General features: G+C 41.1%; 1 long non-coding RNA gene across 1 annotated transcript; it reads left to right on the forward strand.

The window, feature by feature from the left end:
• Window positions 1-6,126: 6,126 nt before the first annotated feature.
• On the forward strand, window positions 6,127-10,222 carry LOC118915098 (uncharacterized). The gene is made up of 3 exons (XR_005025922.2): window positions 6,127-6,220; window positions 9,832-9,933; window positions 10,109-10,222. It is a non-coding gene; the product is annotated as an uncharacterized LOC118915098 (long non-coding RNA).
• The last annotated feature ends 12,216 nt before the right edge of the window (window positions 10,223-22,438 follow it).

Here is a 22,438-nt window from a genome sequence, read left to right on the forward strand (position 1 = left end):
GTTCAAGGCATGGCTCTGCTGCACCGTTTGGATAAGGAAGGCACTCGAATAAACGCTGCTTCTCACCAAAGGTCTCAGTGTCCTGACTCCTTGTTTGTAGTTAGTTCCCGTGGTTCCTGCAACGTAAGATTTCAAGATCTTAGAATATGCCAAGTAACATGCTAAGTACCTTACATGTATGTTCTGACACTATCCTCGCGATAGGTTTTAATGTGAGTTAACAAAAATGTGGAGAAATCAAACACATTCTCAAAAGTCATATGAGTAAGTAATGTCCCTGGAATTTGACCTCAGGTTTGTCTACCCCAAAACCCAAGCTCTTAACTACAGTCAACTGAAGAGCAAATCAGAGTGCGTGGCAGGTGCGTATTTAGACTATGTGGAGTTACAATGATTGTCCCTCTTCCAGTTTGCCTTGCAGAAGGACTTGTCAGGCTCTTCAGAGGAAGAATCATGTTTTCCATCTTTTTCAAAGACCATAAAAAAAGCCAATAGGTTTTGTACTGATTCTCTTTTTCTAGGCCAGAAGCTGAATTACAATCACCATATAGTTGTCTGCTTTCCTCTTACTTTAAAAGGGTGAAATAAGAAATTGTGAGTTAACTTTTTTCAAATAAGTTTTACCTATGCTGAAGTGCATTTTTCTCAGAAAAATAAGTTCTAGAATAGTGCATCTAATGGGATATGCAATGCTTGTTAAGTTCCTATGAGAAATCTTCATCCATAAATTGTGCCATCCTGGTCTTAAATGTAGCTACTAAGTGAGAAAGGAAGGCCTGCCTATTAAGTTTGATTCAAATAAGGTAATAGAGTTAGATAATACCACTGCTAATGATATTTTACTTTGATTCTTGAATGCAGGGGGAAGGGGGAGTTGTTAGAAATAAATCCAGAACACTTTATGCCTTTGAAGCTGAAACCCAGTTGCAGCCAAACCCTATTTATAGCCAATGAAGAGAGGGAGGGGAGTGGCAGACCTGCTTGAAAATATGAAAAAAAAAAAAAATCTTACAAGCAGAGGGCTGAAATCAGTGTGGGTAATTCTGAAAGTTGTGTAACATTGTTTTTATTAGAGAATAAAGGGGCAGTATATGGATAATACTTTGAGTGGTCTCTTTGTCTTGGATTTTCAACTAGAGTATTTGTTACAAAAGAACAGGAATTAGGCCTAACCCAGTATTTTAGGTTCGGACCCAAGTCCCAATATGGGGGTTGGGCGATTCCGCATATCTGCAAATAATTCGCTGAACACTAACTGGGTGTCCTACAGTTCAATTAAGTTCTGATACTTTCTATCCCAAGATTGATTCCACAGGCTGAGGGCTCAGTCCTCAAGACTGCACCTCCCACTTTCAGACACCAGTTACAAGTCCAAGTCTGAAGTTCCCAGGACCCCCTTCTTGGGTTTATTTCATTTGCTGGAGCAGCTCATAGAACTCAGAGAAACATTTTACTTACTAGAACACAGGTTTGTTATAAAGGATATAACTCAGGAACACCCAAAAGAACACCCAGGAAGAGATGCAGGGGGCAAGGTGTGGGGAAAGCATTCAGGGCTTGGAGGCCCTTTCCCGATGTGCTGCTTGCCCCACACCTCCAATGAGTTTGAAAACCTGAACCCTGTCCTTTGGGATTTTATGGAGGCTCCATTGGACAGACATGGTTGATTTAATCATTGGCCATTGGCAATTTAACCGATCTCCAGCCCTTCTTGCCAGTGTTGCAAGACTCACAGCCCATAACTCCTCACCAGTGTATGAAGAAACCCAGCCTGGAATGCTCAGAAGAAAATAAATGGGTCTAATTCTCAAGTCCCTAGTAGAATCCTTTAGGTAAATAACAATCCTAATCCTTGCTTCCTCTCACACATAGGATGGCATCTGAATACTCATTGTCTGTTCTTTTAGAACACTGACTTCATGTATGATTGACATAACCTCTTCCCTGTACCCACTCCCTGTTGTAAAAAATGCATTTTAAGATGTTACCAAAGGGCCTTTGGAGCAGTTTATCAGATCATGATGGTTAGCTGCTCTAGGATCATTGCCCTCAGTCAGACACTTAATGTTTTTTTTCCTTAAATGCAATGGCTATGCTGATTTCAGTTGACAATTCCAATAATCCTCAAAATACTGCCATCAGACAAAAAAATTGTAATAGAGGTCAAGATCAAGTTCATGAAAAATAGCATGTCTTCATGATTATACACACTGCTATTGAGAGAAAAATGTGATTCAGAAGTATATTTGAGGGCTGAATGTGAAGAGGGCTAAAGCCCAAATTTAGACTGTGATATTAATAAGAAAGTACTCTATAATTATATGAATAAATATATAGTCTGCTGATTAGTTTTTAAAATAGAAATACATTTATTGAGTTTTCTTGTTTCTCCCAAAAAGACTGAAAAAATCAATAGCTTATCTTGCAACTGATGGTATTTTACTATTGAAGAAATATAATGCATGAAGTCATGTATGTCAGGTATATTAAAGACAAAAGTTATATTGGGCCAAAAATAGGAAAAGTGAATTTACCTGTTTCCTAATTAGTGGAATTGTGGAACTTAGAACTACTGTTTATTAAGTACCTAGTCAATACAAGACAATCTTTTAGATCAAAAAAAAAAATCTGTGTATCTAAACATACCTCATTTGGAAGTATCAGAAATCACTTTAAGCTAGCTTCAACACACACACATACATATGGAATTATTTATGAGCATACAATGACAGAATGTAGCAAATTCAAAAGGACTGGAATTTAATGGAACTTCATCAAAAACACTAGGATTAATGTATCTCATATCTCTCTTTCTTGTTTAACACTCTGCAGACTGATTATTTTGCTATTCCATTCACGCAGCTACAGAAGATCATTCCAATCTAAAGCTTTATTATCTGCTGTATTCAAAGTACTAGCTCAGGCTGAACTCTTCTCTGTCAATCCTAGTTCCAAATTTCCAAGAAAATCTGATTAGTACAGGTTTAGCCAAGTATTCAATCAACTGTAGCTGCTAAACATATGGTACAGTAGTTATTTATTGCCACCATAATGCTACACAACAAACCACCCAAAACTCAGCGGCCTAAAACCACCACCATTTATTTCTTCTCATGAGTTTATATGTCAACTGCATGGTTCTACTGATCTGGGCCAGGCTTGACCAGATTTGGCTGGATGTATCCATGCATCTGTGGTCAGCTGGTGGGTGCTTGGGAACTGGCTGGTTCACTAGGTCTTTGTCTGGGACAACTTGGATCTGATCTACATGGTTTCTCATTCTCCAACAGGTTGGCTCAGGATCACACAACAAGATAGAGTTCTAAGACCAAAAGTGCTAATGTGCAAACTCTGTTTCAAGCCTTGGCTTGAATAAAGTTTACTACTGTCTCTATCCCTTTGGCTAAAGCAAGTCATGTGACAGAGCCTGGCATTCGAATAAAGCAAGCTACAGAATTACAGGACAGAGCTGGTGGATCCAGTGAGGCCATTCATTGGGACTATCACTGCTGTTAATTTATTGAAGGTGGACAGTATAAACCTAGCTGCTATGGAGCCAACACAGTGAGTAAAAGGCCCAGTTAAAATTATATTGTGATCCGGGCCAGTAACTCTCAAAACAGACTAATACAATATGTCACTGGATCTTCATAATCACCCTATGAGATAAGTGTCATTTACCCTTTTGTTATAAATGAGGAAACTGAGGCAAGGAGATGTCAGGGCCAGTTCAAAGCAGTTCTATCTGACCATACAGCCTGTGATCACTCTGTTAGCTCACATTATAAAAGTATTTCAGCCAGCCTAGAAATGATCACCAATGTTACAGGGAAAGAGAAAAATCAAAGAGGCATGTTTTGGTAGATTTCTATGAGCAGATCTTAGAGAAGGGGGCTCGGACTCAAAGATTCAAATACTCCTTGTGTATCCTTTTGCAAAGATGAGGCATTCCTTCTACATATCCCATTCTCTCCCCTCCCCCCAACCATTAGGGCCCTTTTCCAAATAAGTCACTATGCTGTTTAACATCTGAAGTAGGTATCTAACTCTCCTGGCCTCAGTCCTGGGTTTACTAGCAATCTTGGTTTGGCTTCTCTTCTATATTTTCTATAAGAAAGAATCCCCTGGTAAGGCCAGTGCAAACTCCTGGCTTACCTGGCAGTTGTATTTCTCATCACATGGACATCTGATTTATATACTTCAACCTCTCATGATTTTAATTAGGTTGAGCAAACTGGCCGGGGCATACCTAAGTCATGCCATACTCACTGTTCTATTTTTGCATAAACCGCTATCAGGTATTACATGATCTCTTCCCCACGGCCACTGCCACCTGAACTAGACTTTAACTCATTCATGCATGCATTCACTCATTTAAAAGTATATTGCGTACTTACTGTATGTCAGGCATCCACTAGGTGCTGGGACACAACAGTTCATGGTGATTGCATTGTGGTGGGATAGACAGTAAGTAATTGCATGAACAAATGTATAATTACATGTTATGTTAAGTGCTGTAAAGCAAAGTCATAGGGTTCTGTGATAAAAAGAAATGGGAGTAGGGAGAACAAGATCCACTCACTAAATAGAGAGGCTGGAGACTGCCTTGCCATTGACTCACCGGAGGCCATCAGTGGGTGAGTGTGGTTCATCACAGATGCAGGCTATCGAGGGATGCATTCTTTGCAAAGGACTTAACAACAGTAAGATGGATTCCAAGTGTGTCTGCTTTTTACTATCCCCAGGAGATGACTATTGTAAACAATGTCAGTGATAACATACTCTGAAAAAGTCTTTTGTTGTTCTAAGTTCTAATCAATTTCTGTGTTTGCCATAAGTCCTAATCACTTATATGAAAGTAGCACATTTTTATTACTTGTCCTTTAATAAACACAATATTCTATATGGAAGTTACTTTGGAGAACTTCCAATTATAAAAATGGGCCTTGTCCCAGGAAGATGACTGGTTAGCCAGAGACGGGTAAGATTCCTCAAGGGAGGAACAACCTAAGACAGGCACAGTCGCAGGGGGGCCATCAGGTGATAAATTGGGGATCAACAGAGGTGAGGCTTAGAACCTCACCCCCCCTGTTCTGAGAGAAATCTTCTGCATCCGTGGATGTTTTGTTGCCCTTGTCTAGCTTGGATTAATACTTAGTCTAGAGGCACACACCTGATCATCTACATTTGCCCTCTTACAGCACTAAACTATGTTTTCTACCTTTATCTTGCATCTACCTACCACTTCAACATTTTATTTAAAAAAATAATAATAATAATAAGGGAGAAATGTGGGATTCACATATAAATCAAGTATAAAAACCAAACGAATAATCATATCTTACTTGATTGTTTATAGTTCATGATGTGTGATCAAAACCGAAAGTTTCTGTGATATGACTGCCCTTGCACTGTTCACCATGTAAGAACTTATTCACTATGTAAGAACTTGTTCACCATGTAAGAACTTGTTCGTTATGCTACAGAAGATTGGAGACTGTTGCGAATTAGGCTTGGGGTTGATTAATGATTGTGCATTGAGTCCCCTATACAGAATTTTATTGTTGTTAACAACCATTTGATCAATAAATATGAGAGTTGCCCTCTCAAAAAAAAAAATAAATAAATAAAATAAACCCATGCCTAAACACACACACACACACACACACACACACAAAATGGGCTTTGATGTATATGGACAGTTACACCTATTCATTCTGGGAGTGATTCAGAGAGGTTCTGAATTATTTGTGCTAGCTTTTGGTTCAATTCCAGCCTCCACATCCTGTGGCACAAAGTATCCTTGCAATTAAATAGTAGAACCAAAATAAACAATGGTAGTACCATGATTGTAAAGACTAAGAAAGAGAATTTGAGGTACTTCAAGTTTATGTGACAACTTGGAGATTTATTTGTGTTTAAATTTTAAAATGGTGAATTGTGAACTGTAATACATCATATTGTTTGGAAGTGCAAATTTTAGTTCCTATGTGAACTAGTCTACTGATTTCTAATGTTATTGTAATTTATAAAATTCTTTTAAAATTAATTATTTCAAAAGTAAAAAATGAGCCAAGATTATATTTTATTTTATTGATTATTGTTTCTAAAAATATTTTTGTCATAGGGGAAGAGATTGTCTAAAAATGATCAGTTCCAGGTGAAAAACATACTACGTACCACCGGATCTCTCTGAGATGTGCATCTCTCAAAGAGGAAGGTGACTATCAGAGGGACAAAGGTAGGGTTTATGGGTCCAGCTTTCCTTTCTAATTTTCCCTTCCAACTGTCATCCTTAAGAGATTTGGGATTGGCTTTTTTAAGGAAGATGGAAATCTTACTAATGTATAGAAGTCTCCAGAGAGGAAAAGGATAGGTCTTTGGGTTTGAGGATAAATGATCAATAGTAACAGTAAGAGCATTTTTAATTGAGCAGTTTATAAATGAAGGAACAAAGTGGACAGGAAAGAAAGCTACAGGAATAGACATTTAGCACCAAAATGAAGAGGAATTACTCTCCCAAAGAAGGGTTTAGTTGGCCAAAGGAAACCCCGATGATTCATGAAATAAGTCAAATGGAATTCCCCACATTTCTATTAAACTTAGTTTCAAACTAGTTATCCAAAACCACAGTGAAGTTGGTCCACTTTTAAATAGTACCAGAAAAGGCAAGCTTGGTGGGATGCAGAAGTCTGAACATAAGGGACCATCAGATGATTCAGATAAACAAACACAGCCTGAAGAATGAGCTGTGGAGGAAAAGGAGAGGAAAAATGTCATTGATTTCTGTTGATATGATTGTTCATTCACCATGGGGGTGAAGTAATACTATTTTACATAATTTGGTAGGTGCCAGAGTTCAGACATTTAATAAGTCAGTATTAAAATTGCCTATTTTAATTGCCAGTCTGTTAAGAATAGTTTCCCATGGTTATTAATTCTAATGTTCAATAAGATTGTGTTTGACATTATCTGACCTTTTTATAACTGTGCTAATAATAAAATAAAGCACATATTCCCAATCATATTAAGACATATTAATATGTTAGGAAATTTGGTATAATCTCACATAAACCAACTATAAATTCCAAATGCTGTTATAATTATACAGAGCAGTAAAAAATAGTTTATTAATGCATCAACCAAAAATCTTTTCAGGTTCCAATGATTCCAGCTGGAGAATAGCGTTACAATCTGTCTAATGGAAAAGATATGTTTTTAAAAGACATATATGCCAATTATAGGGAGTCTGGAAAATGCAAGGGGGTCTAAAGAAAAAGTATCACCTCACTGTTACTCAGTAATAACATTTTGCTTTAGTATCGGGAGAAATTCATGTTATGGACCTCAAGGGACATAAAATGTGCAAAGGTAACAGAATCAATACCAAATCTCCCTCCCTAAACTCTAAGCTCCATGCAGGCAGTAACCATTTCTGCATTTGCTCACTGTTGTACCCATGGTATCTAGTTGAACTTAGTTCAGTGTCTGGTACACAGTGGGAGTTCAATTAATATTCATTTTGAATTATATATTGTGAATGAATGATATATATTCATCATGGTGAAAAATTCCAACCAAATTCAAACCAGCTCTGACTGATTGAAACAGAAAATGAATTCATTAGAAGACAATTGGATAACTCACAGAATAGTCAGGAGAGCCTGAGATTTCAGCTCAGAAGTTACAGGCAGGGACAGCACCCAAATCACAGGAAACTAGCCCCATACACTCTCATCTCTGGGACTATTCATGACTGTGGACATCACCTCTTTTGTCGTGCCAGCTCAGGGTAGCTACAGTTACCACTGCTGCACCCATCTCCTGCACAGATTCAGTGAGGTCTTTTTTTTCTTGTTCATCACTACCTTTCAATTCAAAGTTTGGTGTGGGTATATCCAGTAGGCAAGGTTGGGCGGCCCATAGGTGTGGGAGGACAGATGGCATTTTTCTGATTCTTGTGGGAGAAGGGTTTGCCCTACCAGGAGTGGACTTTTCATATATAGGAAGGAGGTTTAGATGCCAGGCAGCCAAAAAACATGGCAAATGCTCACCATTTGGCTGCTCAGCATCAACATGTCCAACTATTTTTCCCATATTTACACTATCAACACACACACACATACACAGCAATCAACAAAAACTTCACCTAATAAAATGCACATATCCTCCATAAAATAGAACATATTTTCATCTCCTCTCTTAAAGATGCCAGCATGAAGTCATTTCAGTTACCAACTCCAGCTCCGAGTCTGCTGATTTCCATTCTTATTCTAGTCGAGTCACAATCCCATTAACATTCTGTGTTCTACAGAAATAAGTTACGAAGTTAACTACCTCCAATACACCTTATAAAACACAGCAGGACAAAGGAGAAAGGAAGAAAACTGCTCAATACATTTGTGTACATGCAAGACAAGGAGAAAGAAAGTGACAGTAGATGCTGAGTCCTAATTACTGTAATTGTTCATAAGGTCACAGCTATATTCATACATTTCTGACTTTTCTGCTACCCATTTCCTGTTGCCTTTGACTTCAGCCCGCTCCTCAGCTGTTTGAGGTCCTCTACTTGGTGGAGTGACCCACTCATTCCTGAGAAGTAAGGGTCATTTTACCACTAGATGAGACAATACTACTGAGGCATCAAAGGAGATCTCTGTGGTCCAGACTTAGACCTCCCTTCCCCATTGTGGCGTAAGCAGTCCAGCCTCTCAGGCCCCACCGAAGGGCCCGACTGGAATACATCATCCCAGCCAGCACCTTCACTCTCCTTTTCCCTCTAAGGGAGAAGCCTGACTAGGCAGGTGGTAGTTCAGAGTGTTATACAAAGAAAATAATGCCATGTGTTCCAAAGGAAACAGTCTTCTCTTGGACACTAAATTTTATAAACCATTCAAGCCCAGAGTTGTGGGAATGGAATGCAATATATTCTGGCTATAGAAGAAACAGCCTATGCAATATTATCTGGCTCAGAGCATATACCACATTTTATGTGCAGAGCTGTAACTCAGCCTTGCCAGGCAGTCCAACGAGCATCATAACTGAGTTTTCAAAAAGCCTTCCCACTATTCTAAATGGCCAAGAGTCCTCAGGTGATGAGGTATACAAGAGGATTAGTGAATGGGCTTAATGCTATTACTGTTTCTCTTTCACTATAAAATGATGTTCTTATTTAGAGGCAGTGTTGAATGCACTGTGCTGCTGATGAATAAGGCATTTAGAAATTCCATGGATCTGCTGGTAGATTCTTTGTGGTCAGGGAGAACATTTCAGATTCTGCAGTGAATTTCCTGAAGCAGCATTTCTGGAGCAGGGAAGGGCCCTTTACTTCAGTGGAGGGTGGGAAAGCACATTTCAGGCCTTTCTGATTCCAGAGCGGGAGGCAGAGTGTGCGTGGACAAGTCAGATGCTGAACGGGCAAAGATGGAAGATTGTTCTCTACAGATTGAGGAATTAAAAAATAAAAAGCAGCAGAGAGATACATGAGGTTAGAATTGAAAGGTGATCACGTCCAGATACCTTTCAATTTCTCTCCTTACCCCCAAGCCTACTATCCCTTTCCCCCTAGCTCTCTGCCCTTAGAAGTTGTATGGACTCCTTAACAGGACCGGATACAGTGCCAGGAATACATTGTCACCAGTGTTTCGAATCATCTACTACATCTAGACATAGCTGGACTTGGAAACCTGCAGCTCTCCGTTGCTGGGGCAGGCTCCTTTTACCACATGACAGAAGCGGGGAAAAACGTTTGCTTTCTGTAGGCAAACTAGCACAAAGGAGAAAAGGATGGACCCAAGAACTAGGCTGTGCATTTCCTGTTCTTTCTTTCAGACTCATCCAGGTGCACTCTTCCCTCGGGAAGGAGTGACGGTTGGGAGGAGCCAGGTGTGTTACTGTGATGGAGCTCCCTTGGCTTGGAAAGAAACAACAGGGGTAGCGCAGAGATGTTCCACCTTTAGCAAGAAGAGTAAACCCAATATTTCTCCTACAACTACCCAGAGAATGATGTGCCATTCGACCTGTGGTTTTGCCTAGTCTAATCTTTCCACACACGAAAATATCATGCAAATCCGCCTCAGCAAGGATTGATTTGTTCTTCCTCTTTCAGGCAGAAAGAATAGCAGGAAAAAGAGCCCTGAAGCACAGAGGTCATGGTGGAATTTTAAGTTATTCAGGATTGCTGAAATGAAGAAGGAGAAAGCAGGCAGGGCGCAGAGCTGAGGTAAGCAATTCGCATTGTATCCAGCAGTGTGGGCAGTTCAGAAGCCTGCAGTGCCAGGCAGGTAACACACCTGAAAAAAGGTAACTGTTGGGACCTGTGGCCAATGGAAGGGCAGAAACTGTGCCCAGAAGGGCAGCTGTTGCTCAGTTCCAGCCAACTGTTGCCATATGGAACCACAAAAGCAGAGTCACCAGATTTTCCCATTTTTCATGAGAAACTAGAAATATAAATTTCCTGAGAAATTTTCCAGTTTTTAAACATTGCCACCTCATTTCCTTTAGAATCATTGATTAAATATTTGGTGAGGTTAGTTTTCCCCCTGGGCCACCAGGTTATTCCGTTGCTAGACCAAGGCAAGTCCTGGTAAACTAATTTACATGCATTGTCCTCTTTATTCTTCACAGCACCTGTGTGAAGTAGGTGCTGTATGACTCCCCCTTCACAGATGAGCATCTGAGACTTAACAAAGGCCAAGTTATTTCTGCAGTATCCTAGCCTGAGAATGTGGTAGCTCGAAGCCTTCCCCAACGGCTCCCACCTTCCTCTTACCCACCAAAAGCTACTTGGATGCCCTCTCTCTGTTCCATGACAGCCAGCTGCCACAGATCCATTACACTCCACAGCAGGGACCGTTTAAGTTAGCTGTCACCTCCGCAGATCCTCTCCATTCTGAGGGCAGGGACCACATTTGCATCCCCAGGTCTTAGCAGCATGCTGGGAATACAATAAGCATTGAATGTGTAATTGCTGACAGAACAAAGGCTGTTTCCTAACCATGATGCATATTGGTTCTCATGACCTCCGTGTTTGGTATTCTGTAGCTGTGATGGCTCATTTCCTGCCAAATTGTCATTTGATGTTATTTCAAGGCCCTTCATCACTCTTGTCATCTTCCTCCTCCTCCTCTATCTGCTCCTTTTCCTTCTCTTCTGCTTCTTTTCCTCCTCTTCTTTCTCTTCATCCTTTTCCATTTGTATTTCTACATTTTGCAATGTTCCCCTTAAAACATAGTGCTCCAAACAGAATGCGTAGCTCCCAGTATGGCCCTGGGCGTGAAAATAATCAAAAATGTCTTTGAATTAGCTCTTTCCAAGGAGCTAGACACAATACTCAGGGTATTACCTACATTCTGATCATTTTTGGGCTTCCCAGCAACTCTGGGAGGTGTATACTCACATTTTGCCTGTTTAGGAGTGAAGTTGCTGAGGCCATGAATGAATTCCCCCAACCTCACTCTTTTGCCATACTTTCCCAAATTGCTCAAGAACCTTCTACTGTCATTAGGTCGTTATCCAAGGTTCTATGGAAAACAGAGGTAGGTCAGAGATGTCAGTGCTCCAGACATGAGGTGGTTGCCTGGAACAGACTTTGTAGTCTGGTTTACATCTCCTTGTCGACAAGTCTTTCTCTACATGGATGGTCTGGCGAATCCTACCATGTGACGCTTTTAATAAAGGATGGGGGAAAGGTGGGAAATTGGTGCTGCAAGCCCAAATTTCCTGAACCTCTCTGTCAAGATCTAATCATGTCAGGAAAGATCTAGATCAATGAAGGAAAGCAGCTTTAAGTTGCCAAGTTCAATTTAAATTGCAACTGAAAGGTATTTACCAATCCTGAAAAAAGCGTTGAAGAAAGTGTCTGGCTTGCTTTTGTACTAAAACCTGTGAGTCAGTGATCTGTCAGGGGTGTGGGAAAGTCAAATCGCAAAAGACAGCATGCATCTGCAGGAACATAATCCAATAATCATGCACACACAGGCTGATGCTCCAGAGATACGGAACAACAGGTCCCTGCAGACTTTTTGTGCCTAATCACTTGTTTTCACTCTTGACAATGTTCTGTGGGTGCTTGTGAAAGATGTCCCTCTGGTCAACAGATAGAGAGCTTTTAATTGCACCATTCAAATGGGGAAAAAGTAGGCACAGAACCTGAAGTGAGCATATGAGTGACATGCCTAATGAACCAAGGGCAGAGCTTAGAAGTGGTCTTTGAAGAAGGAAATAATCTTGGTACTCCCCACATATAATTTTGTATCTATTGGCTTTAAACTGTAGGGAAATTATCTATGGAATACGTAAACAAAAAGAAGCAAATACTTTTTAGAAGCAGATGTTAGATACAAATATTAAATTCAGTTCGACAGACATGTATTGCAGCCAGTTTGTTGTTTCAACTTCACCTAAATCTCAATCTGTCCACAAAAGCAATTTAGGCAGGAAAATGTATTAATAACTCCTCTGTGCAAAAAATGACACCAGTTCCAAGAGGAGGGTTGGGTGATGGAATGGACCCCCATGTCCCAAGATGCTCACCATGTAGAAGGAGAAAGGAGATTATGTGTATGTATCTGTGTCAGAGCTCTTAGTTGCAAGAACAAAAGTCATTTGTTTTGGTTATCTCTGACTGTATAATAAACTCCCCCAAAGCTTAGTGGCTTAAAACAACAATTCGTTGTTGTCTTTCACAGTTCTATGATTGGCTGGCCCAGCCAGAGGGCTCTGGCATCATCCTTCCTGTGATTTGGTCACACATTGGCTGGGGCTGAGTCATCTGAGGGCTCCCTGGGCTGGACGTCCAGGATGGCTCACTTCCACAGCTGGCAGCAGGCGTTGGCTGTCATCTGGGACCTCAGCTAGGGTTGATAACTACAGTGCCTACTCCTGGGAAACACAATTAAAAACATAATCTTCTCCCACCTCTGAATAACTCTCTACAAAGGTAGTGGAATTGGAAAACAATTTTACTGTTGAGTAAACATTAAGCCAGAATGTGATGCACATCAGAAGCAATCTACTAAGAGATTGAAAGATAGAATGAAGTCTCACTCTTATACAGTCAAGCAGACACAGTCTATTACATATATATTCTCAAGATAAACAATAACTAGTTTTCACATAAGAACACTTGATGGCACCTTTTATCACACACAGGTCATCCTAACTTTATGTATAATTGGGGTGACCATCTGGGTTAGCTATTTGGCTTTACCCATAAGAATAACTGCCTTCTGATATCTTTATGACAGGAGATGGTTCTGCAACTAGGAGAAAGGTGCCCACTCAAGTTAGGAGTTAGGGTCCTACCAGCTGGCAGAAACAAATAGAGATAGAGTTAGAGATAGAGAGAGAGAGAGAGAAATAAAGATGGAGACAGGTGGGTGAGAGGGGGCTTGCTAGCCCTGTTCATGTTTACATTTTAAAGAGATGGCTCCCAAGTCCTTAAGAAAGACCTTCCTCTGTCATAACGCTGACAAAGGTTTTCTAAAGGTTTTGTATATTTCAAAGAAAGGAGCAAGTACTTACAAGTTTTTAAAGTAAGTGCTCCAAGAAATAGAAGGAGAGAGAAATCTCTTATTTTCAACAGGGAAAATTAAGCCTCTTTTTAAAATTTGATTTGTCCTTATATGACAGAGCCTCTCTGTGTGGCTTAAGCTTCTCACTTCATGGTAGCTGGGTTCCAAACTCGAGCTTCCTAAGAGCAAACATTCTAAGAGGTGCAAGAGGAAGCTGCAAGGATTCTCGTGATACAGGGCTTAGAAGTCACAGTGTCACTGCAGCGTATTCTGTCATGAGTAAGTCACAGGACTCGCTCAGATTCAAGGCAAGGGACACCACCAGGAGGTGAGGTTCATAGGCAAGTCATCTTTGGAGACCAGCTACCATATGCTCTAGCAGGTTTGGACAGAAAAGTATGTTAGAGTCCAGGTAACACAGAAACCCCCCAGAAAAGCAAGCGAATCAAGCTTGGAAGTTATATATTTGGGAACATGGCCCAAACCAGAAATCAAGGCTCATATAGCAGAACCCACTAATGTCATGTCTGGGTTCAGATGCAGGATGCTAGCCTCTGTATTTTTGAACCTCCATTGCTTCACAACCAAAGCTTTTGGAAAAATACATTCCGTGTGCTGTTGGCCTCCTCCCTTTGCTCACTTTTGAATGGACTTCTTACGCTGGCGCATACGATTGGTGGAGCACTTGTCACATGACTGAGTCTAGCGGGAAAGGGGGTTGTGAAGATGAGATCCTACCTTCTTTATTGTGCTGATGGCACTCATCAGGTATTTACCTCTGTCAGATTACCCAAGTCAAATTCCTGGAAGTTTGTAATCTCTATTGTTCTCTTGCCCACATCCAATCTCATGACCAAGTCACGCCAATTCTATTGAAAATAACCACATCAATTGCAAAAACTCTATGCATGCGTCCACGGAGGAAGCTGGCCTGCTGAGTTAGGATGGTAGAATCTGATTACTTTTTAAAAATAATTTGCTGATTTATTCTATTGTTTTAACAACTAAATGTGAAAAAGTTTCCTTGCTATCTTGTAAGTTCACCATGTTTATTGAACTTGGGAGAGTCTTTTTTTGCCTCCAAATCCCCTTTGGGTGAACGAAGGATGTGGACTGCATGTCCTCTGCTAACATTTTTTTGAGATTCTTTCCCACAGTGTCAACAAAATTTTTTTTTTGAAACACCAAAGAAGATGGGGAAAAAACAATATCTGAGTCTGAGTCCCTATTGACTAGACAATTATGAGCCCTTGAATGCAGAGATCTGGTGTATTAATCAAGCTCTAATCCCTTTTTCATAGAGAATGGAACTGGATGCACTTCAACCACGCCACCTGAGGCCATGCCTTTCTTGTGCCTCATGGTAAATCATTATTGTCAGAATTTCTGATTATCATAACCTCCCAAAATAGAAGTTAATGATTCTCTTCCCATTCCAGGCTCAACAAAATTGGGTCTGATTAAAACTTTATAGGAATGAACCTTCAACAGTTTTTATCTACCCCTACTGTTTACTATGTTTCCTTCTTAAAAGTGTTTGTACATATTAGAGCTATTTTTCTGTCTTCTTTAAAAGGCAGCTTGCATATGTCATGAGAGATGGTTGGAATACTAAAAAGATGCTGAAAGTCCTTTACTGCCCTAATGTGCTGCAAAAAGTGTAAAACAAAATGTTTTATAATGATTCACTGAGAGTTGTTGAACTCAGTGGGAGCCTTTTGCACAAGTACAAAAGCCTAAGGGCATCTTTGTCATCAATGTGTGAATTAGAATAAGGAATAAAACCACAGTAATGAGAGTGCAGCCCCATAGCATTTGTTCTCTGAAGATTTCTCAAAGCACACTTGGGAAGATAGCTCTCCAAACCATGTACAAAGATATTTTTAGACTGTCTATGTATTTGTAGATCTTGCCACAATATTATTGTGCCATAAACAACCAAAATGAAATTTGACCTTGTTTCAACAAAGGGAATCTCCAAGAATTTACTAAAGGAATAAAGAGAATTTGTGGAGTATGTTGGACTTCAGAGATGCTTTTTAGTTGTTTCTTTCTGTTCCCTAGAGGGAGACTTGGTGGTGAGGATGAAATTGGCAGGGAAAAGATGTTCACATCACCCAAAAGCATTATCAATTGCTTATAGCAAAAGTTAGAATTTTAATATATTCCCAGTAGTCAACCAATTTTCCAGAAAAGCATATATTCAGGATTTTACTAGATACCTAGTAATAGAGCAATTTTTCAGAAGATCATATTACCTGGGGCTCCCTCTCCTTCAGGGCTGGTCTAATCTCTTCAGAGATATTCTCCTTTTCTGTTTCTCTTTTGACAAGTGTTTATTGGACTCTAATTACGCTCTAGACACTGTTAGAAGCAGGAGTAAAGAAAAACAGATGTGATTTCTGCCCTCAAGGAGCTCGTAGTCTAGTGAGTGAGAAAGATAATAAATAAGCGTATTAATGAATAAGACAATTTCAGATACCAATGAGTGCAATAGCATAAAAAAGAAAAACAGTACTTCCTTAATATGGTAACTTTGTATCCTTGTTCATAAAATAAGGATTTTACTTTCCACTTCAGTAAGGTAATGTATGATATAAAGACCCTGAGCATAGTAAAACACACACACACACACACACACACACACACACACACACACACACACACAGTAATAATATAATTACTTTAGCATGAGATTGAAGGAGAGGCTGGACATAATATCAAACCTGTGCAACCAATTTTTTTTTTGGGGGGAAGATACTAATAGTTATAATTTGTCAAGATTCTGCTCCAAAGGGATGAAAGGAAGCACCAGAAATGGCCCTTGACCCCCTGTGTGAGAATGCCATCCTTATCACATTCTTCACTCATGATGAGACTGGAGACACCAGCCCCTTGACCAGGGGCCCAAGAAACCTGCTGGTGCTCCTGTTTGTCCCCCAACCACCACCCCGCATAGAGGTAGGGGTCATTTATTGCACATTTACTACTAAGTGCCAGGCCCTATGGTAGGCACTTTACGTGCATTGTTTTCAGTTAATTCTTGCAGGAACTACCTGAGATAGGTAATAGGAACTTCCTTTTACAGATGAGGACCCTGAGGCACAGAAGACTGAAGTATAGATGGGAACAGGTATGAGACTGGCACCCAGATATGTCTAACTCCAAATCTAAGTGCTTTGTCCAGGCCAAGAGCACAGCATGGCCAAAAACATCTGGAGCAGGAGTGTGGGGCCCTGGCAAGGTGAATTAGCGGCCTACCAATAAAGTAGATCTCTGGCTTATTACTTATTTGAGTAACTTAAGTCTAGAATATGGTCACCAATGGGTCTAGCAGCATTCTAAAAGAGGCAATAGGCACTAGAATGATTCAAATTCCTCTAGCCTTTTTGTCGTGACAGCATGTTCCATGGGGGCAGTTGTGAGGTAGTTGCAGTAGAAAGAAGCTTGGCTCTGAAGTCTAGTAATTGTGGGTTTGCCACCCAGTCTTACTGGCTGTTTGCTGAGGGCTGTTTTTCACAGCTGAGGTTCAGTTTGGCCCTCTGTAAAATAGGGTGCTGACTCCTGGCCTCCCAGATATGCTGTGTGTGGCATAAAACAGCATAAGCTCAGCAGCTACAGAGTTGTGTTCTGAATGGCACATCTCTGGGGGCCTTCCTGTGTGGAATTCCACTGTTTTCTGCACAGCATTTTGTTGGACCTGGAGTTTCTCTGATCCATTTAGCTTCTCCCTGCTGAAGACAGATTGCCTTGAGCAAAGTGAAGCAGAGATGGTTCAATAACTTGTCTTTAGCAGAAGATAAGCAGAAGTGCTTGTCTTATTCTTATATTTTATTGATCCATAAGGACATAAAACTTTGGGTCTGTAATTTTGCCATTAACAGGGGTAAATCATGTTTGCACCAAAAACAGTGCACATAAGCTGTTTTTAAAGACTGATATTCTACTTGTCTGGCTCCTATATTAAAAGTGCAATACAAATGTGGAGAAGAGAGAGTAAAATTAGGGAGAGCAAAAGAGTTTTAACAGGGCTTACCAACTAACTATTCCAGGGTGTCCAGTAGCTGCTGCACATTTTTGTTTTTCCACCCAATCTCAAGAGTCTCCATTAGGTGTGTCTTGTGTGCTCACAAAGGCAATCATTTCAAAGACCACGTGGTAGCAGGCATATTTATTCTGCTCCTGGCTTTGGGCAATGTCCACATGAGAGGCTTTCATTTCAACCCCTGAGCCCATAGGAGTGAGGGGATCCATTGGGAACCACTTAATGTGAACCACTCAGCTAGGATGAAGCTACACCTTGGAATTTATAGCCATTGGCTATTAGGGGTTATGCACTTGAGTTGGGATGACAAAACTTAGGCAATAGAAAGCGTACATGGTCCAGAGAGAAGTATAGATGCAAGGACACATTGGAGGTCGTTAATTTTGTTTTTCTTAGGCAATAGAAAGCGTACATGGTCTAGAGAAAAGTATAGATGCAAGGACACATTGGAGGTCGTTAATTTTGTTTTTCTTGGGTATGAAGACAGAGAAGGTAGGACAAGCCATTGAGAAAAATGAAAATAAAAGAAAACAGTATGGAAAAGTCCAAGCCAACTGAACAGATAAGCAAAAGGCCACCACAAACCACAGTATGTACATGGTTGTATTTATTTAAAATTATATTTATGTGAATCATATGCATTTTTAAAAGTTATAAAGCAGATATAAATAGATCAGTTTCAACTGATTTTTGAGCAGTACCCATGCTTTTTGTGACAAAAGGAGGTTGCAGAAGAATGAGTAGAGCATGACTTTTGATAAAGACAAGCATAGAACCCAGAATTATGTGTAGATATGTTGTAGGTGTTCATGAAAGCAAGGAGAATGGTGTGGAGAGATACAAATGTGTATTAGACTACCAGGCTGCTATAACAAAGTACCTCAGACTGGGTGGCTTGAACAACAGAAATTTACTTCCTCACAGTTCTGGAAGTTAGAATCCAAGGTCAAGGTGTTGTTGGCAGGGGTGGCTCCTATTGAGGCCTCTTCTTGCCCGGCAGGTGGTTCGTCTCCTCCCTGTGCTTTCGCATGGTCTTCCCTTTGCCTGCCTCTGTGTCCAACACCAGCCTTGCTGGAATAGGGCCCCCCATGCAACCTCATTTTACCTTAATTGCATTTTTTAAAGATCCTATCTCCAAGTCCAGTCACATTCTGAGGTCTTGGGGGCTGGGACATTAACTTAGGGACTTGGGGGGAACACAGCTCAGCCCATAACAATACCCATCTGTTCATATTAGCTATTTCAGAGGGTAGGATGGGAAGGAACAGAGAAACAAAAATGTATCTTTTTACTATTTCTCATGTTTTGATAAGCATGTATTACTTTCATAGTTTGACAAATATAAAACTGGTTTAATCCAAAAGGGAGTTTATTGGCTCATAAGGCAGAAAAGGTCAGACTTGTCCTTCAGGCACAGTTGATCCAGGGGTTTATGATATCATCAAGGCAATTCTCTGGACTCTGCCATTCTCTGGATGTTGCTTTGTCCCCCACACTCTACCTTGTATTGTTAACTCTTTAGCTTCTGGAAGCAGTGTCAGCTGCAACAGTTCTGGAAGACACAGCCTCCACCAGGCTGCCCATGGGAAGAGAGATGCCTTTTCTTTTAGCTCCCACGGAAAAGAGAGATCTTTCTTTCCCAGGAACTCTAATGAATATCAATTCCTGCCTTACTGGTTTGAATAGAGTCACATGCTTTTCCAAAAGCCAGTGTTGAAGTGGCCAAGGCATCACATGCTGATTGCTTAGGTGTGTGGAGACGTGCCCCCTAGAGCTGAAGGTCATGTCAATCCTGTTCTATGGTGTTGAAAATGGAGGGAGGATAATTCTCCAATGGAAAATATGCATCCTGCTGGTGGGTGTCGGGCGTGGATGGGTGCTGGGGAAGCTAACTAATTACTGAAAATCTCTCCCCCATATTCTAGTGAGAGTTGGAGGTGGTAGTGGAGTCAAAGCCAGACAACATGCAATATAAATAGCAAAAGCCCACAGAAAGTTAAATGGTGACAGTTCTATGGAGAAGCACAAAGCAGGGATGGGGTTAGGAATTTTACACAGCTTTTACGTTTATAACCAGGTAATCAGGAAAGGCTTCACCAACAAGTTGATATTTGAACAAATCCTAGAGGAGGTAAATGGGGGAGTTATGTGGATCTCTGGAGGAGGAGATTCTAGGCTGAGTGAAGAGCAAGTACCAAGGCCCTGAGGCAGCCTGTCTGAGCAGCTGCAGGGAGGCCAGGGAGACTGGAGCAGAGTAAGAAAGGGGAAGATTACTCAGTAGGAGAGGAGATCGGAGACATAAGGAAGATTCCAGGGGAGGTCATGTGGGTTTTTTGAACTATTTGAAGTACTTTGGCCTCCACTCTGAGATCTAACACTATTAGACAATTAAGAAGACATGATCTGGTTAAAGCTGGAACCAAATCACCACTGTTGTAAAATAGATGGAGGGGAGCAGCAGTGGGAGGCTCTTAACAACCCAGGAGAGAGTGGATGGTAGCAGAGAGGTGTTAAACTGTCATGGAACTAATTATTTTCTTCTGCAGACTTCATTTCTCTGCTGCTTTATCTACACAGCAAATGATGGCTTCTCTATACATCCCTGCATTGGATGTCACCTTTCTTCTCAATCAGAGTCTCAGTTCTAAATTCCCAGCTCAGGTTGGGGAGGAGTTCACTTCTAGTCCACTCAGTGCTGGCTGGACCAAGGGTGGACATAGTACTAGACGTGCAGCCGGGGGCCCCACCCCATCAAGCTGCTTTAGGGCAGCTCTTGGATGACTCCTGCATTTGGTTTGACACCCTAAATGTGTCTATTAAACTCTGCAACATAACACTTCTTACCTTCCATCTTTCACCTGTGGGTAAAATGAAAGTTCCTGTGGCCAGGATTCTCACCTGGCCCTGGTTGGCTAGGAACTACACAGGTGTGGGCAATGCATCGTTATTGGCTCTATATAATGAGCCCTGCCCAGTGCTCTGGGAGACATGGTGGCATAGCTGCAAGGCTGCAAGAGAACGGAGGCTGGAATGGTGGCAACGCTGAGGACAGAGATTGGGACGGCTGTGTGGACAGGGAAGCCCAGAGGATGGCTGTGCGGGCAGAGAGGCCCAGAGGCAAAGCTCAGCTTGCTGCATGCACACTTGCTCTTAGTGGATGGGATTTTAGTGATTGACCTGCCACCGTGGAAATAAAATGGGGTATAACGCTTTTACCCCAAGAACGTTCTACTGTCATTTCTTTGATCACATTGAATCCATAGTGAACTTGCCTGGAGCTGAAGCCCATTGGCAAGACACACCTTTACCTGGCTAGTTTTTCAAAAGAGTTCACTCACTCACTCTGGCCCTGTTCTCAGAGTCTTAGAGGCCTGTCTCCTTTTGAGATCCAAAGCTTCCCTATTCTCTATGACTTGGTCACATATTTATCACTCTATTTTAATTGTCCGTTTTGAAGTTGGCTCTTTGAGGACAAAAATGGCATCCTTTCAGCAGTACTGTGTTGCCAGCTCCTAGCAATGCTAAGCATATATTATTATTGCTCAGCTCGTTGTTATTTTCATACTGAGTTAGTTTAATTGTGATATACTCACAAATTTATTCCTTTGCTCTGATGTCTCTTCCTGCCTTCGTAATTAGAAATAAATGCCTCTTAGGTTGCAGTTATCATTTTCACTTTTTTTTTTTTTTGGCGTATTCTGATGCCTAGTACAGGGCTGATCTCTATTTTTCTTGGTTGAAAGAGGCTCAATTTTGTAAGCCTCTTCCTGAAGAAAAGATCTCCTAGGTAGGAAAGCACTTGCCTTAGGACGGTAGGTGGCGCTATAAGCAAGGCATAGAGGCGTGCAGATCCTTCTTCCTGCACTTGGCTGTGTGTAGGGACTTTCGTTTTCACAACAGATACATTGCCTCACACCTGAAGCATTGCTGTGATTGTTGATTAGGACTTGGAAGAATCTGAAAAAAATTCCAGTGTTAGAGATGAGAAATATTTACATGTGTGGGGCTCACCAGCCAGGAAAACACAGATGCTATTGAGAAGCAGTATCTTTGGGACAGATAAGCTAACCTTCTTCAGGAGCAATGCCTTCTGAATCCATCAGAGGCAGAAACACAGCAGATTGCCCTCATAAAGTACAAGATGAATCTTTCTTACTGCCTGTGATAAATAGCTCTCTGACCTTCAGTTTTTGCCCACAGCCTATGGAAGAGCTTAGGGACATAACCTCAGATTGGAGGTGTCTGCAGAGAAGGGTGTCTGGAAATAGGGAGTTTGCTATCTCCACTGGGGATAACCTGCTCATTGGGACATTCGGGTGATCTGCCTGTGATAGGCATCATCACCGACGTCTTTCAATGAGTCACTTATCTGGCTTATGGGAGGAACAGCTGTCTTACTTCAGTCCTCACTACTCCTTGTACATCCGTCTTGAGCTATTCCCTCTATGAAGGGGGATAGGAGTTTGTTAGCCAAGAAAATGAAACTCGTATTTCTGTGGGATCAAGCTCAAAAGTCACATTCCGTTGAAAACTTCCCTGAATTTTCTACTATAGTAGCAAACCACATTTAGCAGATATTTGCAGGTGTTAGGCGTTGCGTTAGGCTCTTTCAAATACATTAAGTTATTTAATCCGTGCTCTGTGGTATGGTCATTATTACCATCCCCATTTTCACAGCGGAAACTGAGACTTGGAGAGATTTAAGGACCCACAGCAAGGAAATGGGAGAGCTTGGATCAGGCCCTGGTTGCCCAGCATCTTATTTTAGTATACATGACAAGTTAGTTGCTCCCTTCTCTGTTTCCACAAACCTTGATGTTTTCTTCCACTTCGGGGTTTGTTGCATAGCTCCCCACTGTGTCACCTATGCCTTAACGTG

This window comes from Manis pentadactyla, chromosome 3, assembly GCF_030020395.1.
Source record: "Manis pentadactyla isolate mManPen7 chromosome 3, mManPen7.hap1, whole genome shotgun sequence".
NCBI lineage: Eukaryota > Metazoa > Chordata > Mammalia > Pholidota > Manidae > Manis > Manis pentadactyla.